The sequence below is a fragment of the Odocoileus virginianus genome, unplaced genomic scaffold, assembly GCF_023699985.2.
Source record: "Odocoileus virginianus isolate 20LAN1187 ecotype Illinois unplaced genomic scaffold, Ovbor_1.2 Unplaced_Scaffold_15, whole genome shotgun sequence".
NCBI lineage: Eukaryota > Metazoa > Chordata > Mammalia > Artiodactyla > Cervidae > Odocoileus > Odocoileus virginianus.
In genome coordinates, this window is record NW_027224277.1 from 271,083 (window position 1) to 280,245 (window position 9,163).

A 9,163-nucleotide genomic window follows, 5' to 3' on the forward strand; every position below is an offset into this window, starting at 1 on the left:
AAAAAATACTCAATAAATAAGCATAGAAGGAACTTACTTCAACACAATAAAGGCCTTATACTAAAAGCCCACAGTTAGCATCATGATCAATAAGGAAACACTGAAAGTTTGTGACTTAGTTGACAGCATTGCATGCTTGAAAATTGCTAAAAGTGTCAGCTTTAAGAGTTCTTACTACACACACACACACACACACACACACACACACAGAGAAGAAAAACTGAAAGGTTTTCTTTTAATATCCAGTACAAGGCAGAGATGCTCATTCTTAGTATTTCTATTCAACATAGTACTAAAAGTCCTAACCAGAGCAATTAGGCAAGAACAAGGGAAAAAACAGCATCCAAATCAGAAAGAAGTAAAAATCATCCCTCTTTGTGAATGACATTATATGGATAGAAAACCCCATAGACTCATCAAAATACTGTTAGAATTTAATAAATGAATTTGGTAAAGTTGCTCGATACAAATTCAACAGCCCAAAATCAATAGTTTCTGTATATAAACAACAACTACCTGACAAATAATGTTTTTTTTTAAATGCCATTCACATAAAAAAGAATAAAATACTTACAAGTAAACTTAGCTAAAGAGGTAAAAGACTTGTGCTCTGAAAACTATAAAATATTGGTGAAGAAAATTAAAGACATGAATAAACAGAAACACATCTTGTATTCATGGATTGAAAGAATTAACATTAGTAAAATGGCCATACTGCCCCCAAAAGATCTACAGGTTCAATGAAATTCTTACCAAAATCCCAAATTCATTCCTTACAAATGTAGAAAAAAAGAACCCTAAAATTCATATGTAACCACAAAAGACCCAGAATAGCCAAAGCAACCTTAAAAAGAACAAAACTGAAGGCATAATATATTCAAATTAAATTATAAATTATATTGCAGAGAGAGAGTAAGGAAAACAGTATGTAACAATGCATCAGTCAGTCAGTCAATCAGTCAGTTCAGTCACTCAGTCCTGTCTGACTCTTTGCCACCCCATGAATCGCAGCACGCCAGGCCTCCCTGTCCATCACCAACTCCCGGAGTTTACTCAAACTCATGTCCATCGAGTCGGTGATGCCATCCAGCCATCTCATCCTCTGTCATCCCTTTCTCCTCCTGCCCCCAATCCCTCCCAGCATCAGGGTCTTTTCCAATGAGTCAACTCTTCACATGAGGTGGCCAAAGTACTGGAGTTTCAGCTTCAGCATCAGTCCTTCCAATGAACATCCAGGGCTGATCTCCTTTAGGATGGACTGGTTGGATCTCCTTGCAGTCCAAGGGACTCTCAAGAGTGTTCTCCAACACCACAGTTCAAAAGCATCAATTCTTCAGCTTTCAGCTTTCCTCACAGTCCAGCTCTCACATCCATACATGACCACTGGAAAAACCATAGCCTTGACCAGACGGACCTTTGTTGCATAGTGCAGGCATAAGAAAGACTCATAGACCAGTGGAGTGGAATAGAGAGGCCAAAAATAAAGCCATGTGCATATGGTCAACTGATCATTTGTGTGTTACCAAGAACACACAAAAGGGAAGGATAGTCTCTTTAACAAAATGATGTTGGGAAAACTTTATATCCACATAAAGAATGAAACTAAACCCTTATTTCACATTTTATACAAAAACAAACTCAAATGGGTTAAAGACTTAAATGTAAGACTTGAAACTAAAGCTACTAGAAGAAAACAAAGATAGTAAATGCCTTGATATTGCTCTTGGCAATGATTTTGAAATTTGACACCAAATGTTCAACCAATGAAAGTAAAAATAAGTGCCTCAAACCAAAAAACCTCTGTACAGCAGAGGTAAAATCAACAGGGAATGGGAGAAAATATTTGGAAACCATATATCTGATATAGGATTTAATATAAAAAATATATAAGGAATCCATATGACTCAATAGCTAAAAAAAGAAAAAAAAATCCACCTCACTTGATTTTAAGAATATGCAAAGGACCTGAATAGACATTTCTCAAAGAAGACATAAAAATGGCCAAATGGTATATGAAAGGAGCTCAACATCACTAATCATCAGGAAGTGAAAATTCAGCCCACAGAGAGGTATCACCTCACATCTGTCAGGATGGCCATTATCAAAAAGACAAACACTGGGAATTAATTCCCTGAAGGTCCGGTGGTTAGGACTCCACACTTCTGCTCCCAATCCAGGTTCAATCCCTGATCAGAGAACTAAGATCCTGCAAACTGTGGTCAAAAAAAAAAAAAGATGAATGCTAACAAGTGTGAGGAAGAATGTAGAAAAATAGATACCCTTGTACAGTGTTGTTGGAAATATAGATTAGTGTAGCCACTATGGAAAATATTATGAAGCTTCCTTAAAAATTTAAAAATAAAGTCACCATTTAACCAATGGTTTCATTTCTGTGTATATATCCAAAGGAAATGAAATCAGTATCTCAAAGAGGAATCTGCACTCCCATGTTCTTTGCAGAAATAAATCATGTAATTTATGAGAACATAAATGAACCTAGAGGGCATTAGTGGTGGTGGTGGTGGTTTAGTCGCTAAGTCGTGTCTGACTCTTGTGACCCCATGGACTGTAGCCTGCCAGGCTCCTCTGTCCATGGGATTCTCCAGGCAAGAATACTGGAGTGGTTGCCATTTCCTTCTCCAGGGAATTTCCCAACCCAGGAATCGAACTGGGGTCTCCTGCATTGCAGGTAGATTCTTTACCAACTGAGCTACAAAGGAAGCCCCTAGAGCGTATTATGCTAAGTTAAATAAACCAGACACAGGAAGTGATTGTCCCACTTATATGTGTAATCTAAAATACTTAAATTTATAGAAGCAGAGAATATTAATAGAATAGTGGTTTCTAGGGCCTAGAGGGAGGGAAAATGGGGAGATATTGGTCAAAAAGTATAAGATTTCAGTTATGCATGCTAAGTTCTGGAGATCTAATATGCAGCACTGTGACTATAATTAACAATGTCACATACTTGAAAATTGCAAAAAGGGTCAGTTTTAAGGGTTCTTACTACACACACATACGCACTCACAGAAAGAGAGAGAAAAAACAACTAGGTGAGAAGATGGACATGTTACTTAGCTTGACTGTGATGACTATAAACTTCAAGTGGTACACTTTAATATACACAATTTTAATTTACTTGTACACCTTAATATACACAATGCTTCAATAAAGCTGAAATAATTTTTTAAAAGACAAAAAGTAAAATAATTGCTTAGACATCTAAAGGAAATGAGAGCAATCAAGAACTCTAACACAAGACGTGAAAGATGAGATGATTTGATAAAAATATAAGATGAAAAAAGAACTGGCAAAGGAAATGCAAGAAATTAAGGGAAAGAAAACACCATTGGAGAACTTAAACAGCATTTGAAGCAGTGTAAAAAGGGGGGGAGGGATTAGAGAAAACAAAATCCATAATACAGAGGACAGACTTTAAAAATAGCACAGAAATAAAGAAGGGTGAATAAAAAGAAAAAGTAAAGAGCAAATGATGGCTATGAAGAGTAAAAGCAACAGAGATCCAATATAGAGCTAATTAGTATGTCTGAAGAAAGCAACGGAATTTTTTTTCAGATATGTTATGCTAAAGTTAGATTTCTGATTTAAAAAAACATTGAGAACATAGTAAAAAGTAATAATTACATACACTCTTGAGGAAATGGAAGTATAAAGACTATGAAAGCTCCTAAGCAGAAAAAAGCATGTCTTTTACACTCACATTAGTGATGTTCTGCCTCGGGGATGCTGCCTTAGCTTCTTCTCTGCCTCGTCTAAAGAATTCTTGTAGCTGGGTCATTCTCACTCTTGTATTTTCAAATCTAATGTCAAGTTCTCAGAAGGCTTTCCTAACCTCTCTCCATAAAACGGATCTATGAAACACTATCACTTCACCCTAATTATTTGCTTCTTAAAAATTGCAGTTGTTGTTGCTGAAATTTTCAAAACACAGTACTATTGTTAATTTTCTGTAACTTACACCTAGAATTTAAGCCCCATAGGAGAGAGGAGCCATATGTGTCTTGTTCCTCATTTGTTCCTAGCATCTACTACAGTGATTGCATGTAGTAGGTAGTCAATAAAATGTTGAATAATAAATGAATGAATAAAACATAAAATTTTAAGGCCAAACAGCATCAAAACACCCACTTCCTGCTGAAGGGAGATTTTTCTCTATATCTTTGTTTGAATTCCTTATCTACATGTGATACATGTGACTTTTTCAAGACAGAGTCCACATGACAGAGTTACTTGAACTAAAGTAAATTTAAAAGTCAAACTAATTAAATGGATAAATTTAAAAATCACAACAGATACACTGCATCCTCTAGGCCAGTCTGAGGCAATCTACTTGGTGTTCAAGGCATCAGATCCAGTCCTGAATCCACCCTTCAGGTGGCATTTGACTTCTCTGACTCATTCGCCTCACAGAAAAATAAAACTGCTACTTCATAAGTCTGTGGCTAGGATTATGCAGTGAATATATATAAAGCACTTAGTACTTGTGCCTGGGGCATAGTAAAAGTTAAAATGCATCAAACATTTGCTGAAGGAATAAGGTGGTGGGGGAGTAGGTGGATGTGGAGTACATCTCTCTCTACAGATGCATCAGGAATACACCTTCAGACCCAGAAGTGCTTTCAGAACACCAGCTGAGAGTGGGCAGGAGTACCTGACCACCATAAAGAATACATAAACCATGTAAAACTCTGTAGGATGAAGGAACTGGGGGCGGGGGTGGGGGGGGGGGGGGAAACAGGAGTGTTTGTAAGACTGGACCTGCCCTCAGCTAGAGGGGAAACTGAAGCAGGGGTCTGATCCCCACATCAGGGCGGTTGTCTGAGTCAGAGGAGAAGCATCTGAGGCTGACAGTAAAGCAGCTGATCTGTGACAGCCTGAATGGAAGGAGAATCAGACAGTCCTTGTCGCAGCCATACGTTCCCCAGACAGGGATGTGCGTCCCCCACAACGCACAGCAGCGGGGAGTGAAGCACAGGGATTGTAGAGCAGCCCCAGGGCAGCGGCTGCTGTCGGCTCCTGGGAGAGGGGCCGAGGGGACCGAGGGAGGAGGCTGTGGTGGGAAGTGCCCGTGGAGGAAAGCCAGGCAGCCAGAAAGCAAGGCCATACTGCTGAGTCACGTTAGCGGTGGAGCCATCACCGCAGCCTCTCTCTGCCCACATGTCAGCACCAGCAGCGGAACAGTAGAGAGCCCGGCCCATCAAGTGCCCGACATGTGGAAAAACAGAGTAGGGGCCCAGCCGGGGGGCCACTGTATGTGCCTGATGTGCCAAACAACAGAGAAGGACCCCAGGCAAGGGAGCCCTCTAAGTGCCTGAACTAGCGGAACAACGGAGAAAGGCAAACCAAACAGACCTTCTGATCGCCAGCTGCCAGAGGCGTGGAAAAAAGACTGATAGGGCCATAACTCCTGCGGCTGAGGCAACCTGTGTCCCTGCACACTTGGCGCCGCCAGGGTCCCCACAACCCAAGCAGCTATGCCACCTTCATGCTCAACTCTCACTGGGGCAGAGCTGCCACAGGCAAAAAAAAAAAGTCTTGTGTCTATGCATGCAGGGTCGCTTCAGTCATGTCCAAATTCTTTGTGACCCTGTGGACTGTGGCCTGCGAGGCTTCTCTGTCAAGGGGTTCTCCGGGTGAGAATGCTAGAGCGAGTTGTCACACCCTCCTAGAGCACAGTATTTCCTGCTTTCCTAGCCTCCAGCCCCCCTGAGTGCCTGGTGATGCCAGGGCCCCTGTGACCCAAGCAGCTGCAACACCTCCACACCTGACACTCACTGGGGCACACCCAAGTCCTGCAGGGCGGCCTCAGGAGCAAACCCCGGTGCATGATCCACATGCAGAGGTGGAGATAAAACCAAACTTGAAACCCAGGGCAATGTGGCTAAGGACGAGGACCCAAAACCTTCCCACCAACTGTACAAGCTGCAGGCTAAATCCACACAATCAACTAAGCAGACTCTGCATCTATGGAATATATAAAAGGACATTGAGAGCTCACAAAAGAAAATGCACTAGTTCTGACAGCTGTGGAAGTTGCAGGCAAGAACACGCAGGAGTAGGACCAGATCAGAGACCCAGTTGCCCCCATAGCAGGTCCAGAGACCAGTGCAGTGCTGGAGGGCATCTGAGGGAGGTGAGGTGGACTGTGACTCCCAGAGAGGGAAAGGACACTGACAGCAGAGACTAAAGAAAAACATTTATTATTCTAATGTTTTGACTTGTTCTGTACTTTCTATTGGATTACTTTTTCATGTTCCCCCCTCCTTTTTCCCCTTTCCTTCCCTCTGTTGTAGTGGTCAATTTTATTAGCACTACGAAATCTATTTAAGCTTTTGAGATTTTTTTATCAATCACACCTTTTATTTCTGTTACAAACTTCTGCTTCTATGTTGGCCTTTTGCAGTTCTATAGAGTTTTCCTTTTTTCGCTCTTGATTTTAATTTTTTAAATCTTTTAAATGTATTATTATTTTTCTGCATTTATTCCTTTGTTTACTTTTCCTACTGTTCTTTTCCCCTTGCAGTTAATCTTTAATATATATGTAAATCTTCTTTATCTAATTCTATTTAACTTCGAATTTCTATTATTTATTTTCTTTCTTTACTCTCTTTCTCTCACCATATTTGTTAGTTTTGCTTTCATTGCTTTATTCACCAATTGGTACCTTGGTTTAATTTTGTTTTCCAGTTTGTGCTTTAGTTAGTTTTGTTCTTAACTGGTGGATATCATTTTTTGTTTCCTTTGTTCACCAGGTCAATCTATTGTACTTTATTTTTGTTGGACTGTTTTGATTTTGCTTATGGGTGTATATGTATGTTTTTATATTCCATTATTTTTTTTTTATTTGCCTGATTTTGCAATTGTCACTTGTCTGGGATTCATCCTTGGATTCTCATTTTTGGGTATTTGTTTTAGTCTCATTTAATGCTACAACAAACCACCTATGGAATCTCCATTCCTGGCCAGAGATCAAGCCTGAGCCTTTGGAGTGGGAGAGCTGACTCCAAGACTCTAGACTACCAGAGAACTCCTAACCCTAGGGAGTATCAAATAGTGAGAACTCCCACAAAGGCAACCACTTGTATACAAGACCCAACATCACTCAACTACCAGTAGCACCCTGGTAGTGCAAGACACATCATCCAAACAACAAACAAGACAAAAATACAAACCCAATCATCAGCAAACAGGATCACTGCCTCACTCAGCCCTGCCCATCAGAGAGGAAAAAAAACTCACTCCCTTGCACCAAAATGCAAGCACAACTTACACTCTACAAGATGATTACACAACCACTGAACCAACCTTACAAGGGCAGAAACCAAAAGAAAGAAAGAATTCAACCTTGAAGTCTGAAAAAAGGAGATCTCAAATACAGTAAGTTAAAAAAATAATGAAAAGGCAGATAAATATTGCACAAATGAAGGAGCAAACTAGAAACACACAAGTACAAAAAAAAAAATGAAGAGGAAATAGGCAAAGTACCTGGAAAACAATTCAGAAAAATGTTAGTAAAGATGATCCAAAAATCTTGAAAATAAAATGGAGAAAATGCAATAATTGATTAACAAAGACCTAGAAGAAGTAAAGAATAAACATACAGAGACAAACAACACAATTACTGAAACTAAAAATACTCCAGAAGGAATCAATAGCAGAACATCTGAAGTAGAGGAACAGATCAGTGAGCTGAAAGATAAAGCAGTGGAAATAACTGCTGAAGAGCAGAATAAAGTAAAAAGAATGAAAATAACTGAGGGTAATCTCAGAGACTTCTGGGACAATATTAAACACAACAAAATTTGGATTATATGGGTCCCAGAAGAAGAAGAGAAAAAGAAAGGGTATGAGAAAATTTTTGAAGAGATTATAGTTGAAAATTTCCCCAAAATGGAAAAGGAAATAGTTAATAAACTCCAAGAGGTGCAAAGAGTTCCATACAGGATAAACCCAAAGAGAAATATGCCAAGACACATACTAATCAAACTAACAAAGATTAAACACAAAGAAAAAGTATTAAAAGCAGCAAGGGAAAAGCAACAAGTAACACACAAGGGAAACCCCATATGTTTAACAGCTGATCTTTCAGCAGAAACTCTGCAGGCCAGAAGGGAATGGCAGGATACATTTAAAGTAATGAAAGGGTAAAATTGATAGCCGAGATTATTCTACCTGGCAAGATTCTCCTTCAAAATTAATGGAAAAATCAAAAGCTTTACAGACAAGCAAAAGTTAAGGGAATTCAGTGCCACCAAATCACCTTTACAACAAATATTGAAGTGACTTATATAGTCAGAAAATGGAAGAGAAGAAAAAGATCTACCAAAGCAAATCCCAAACAATTAGAAAATGTCAATAGGAACATATATATCAATAATTACTTTAAATGAAAATGGATCAAATGTTCCAACCAAAAGACACAGACTGGCTGAATGGATACAAAAAACCCACAAGAAACCCACTTCAGACCTAAAGACACATATAGACTGAAAGTGAGAGGATGGAAAAATATATTCCATGCAAATGGAAATCAAAAGAAAGTGGATATATGTTAATATGTTGTTGGATTTTGTTTGCTAGAATTTTGTTGAGGATTTTGTATCTATGTTCATCAGTGATATTGGCCTGTAGTTTTCCTTTTTTGTGGCATCTTTGTCTGGTTTTGATGTGTGATGGTGGCCTCATAGAATGAGTTTGGGAGTTTACCTTCCTCTGCAATTTTCTGGAAGAGCTTGAGTAGGATAGGTGTTAGCTCTTCTCTAAATTTTTGTTAGAATTCACCTGTGAAGCCATCTGGTCTTGTGCTTTTGTTTGTTGGAAGATTTTTCATTACAGCTTTGATTTCTTGTGATGGGTCATTGAGATTTTCAATTTCTTCCTGGTTCACTTTTGGAAGCTTATACTTTTCTAAGAATTTGCCCATTTCTTCCAAGTTGTCCATTGTTATTGGCATATAGTTGCTGACAGTATTCTCTTGTGATGCTTTGTATTTCTGTGTTGTCTGTTGTGATTTCTCCATTTTCATTTCTAATTTTGTTGATTTGATTCTTCTCCCTTTTTTTTCTTGATGAGTCTGGCTAATGGTTTGTCTATTTTATTTTATTTTGTAAATTAATTTATTTATTTTAATTGGAGGCTAATT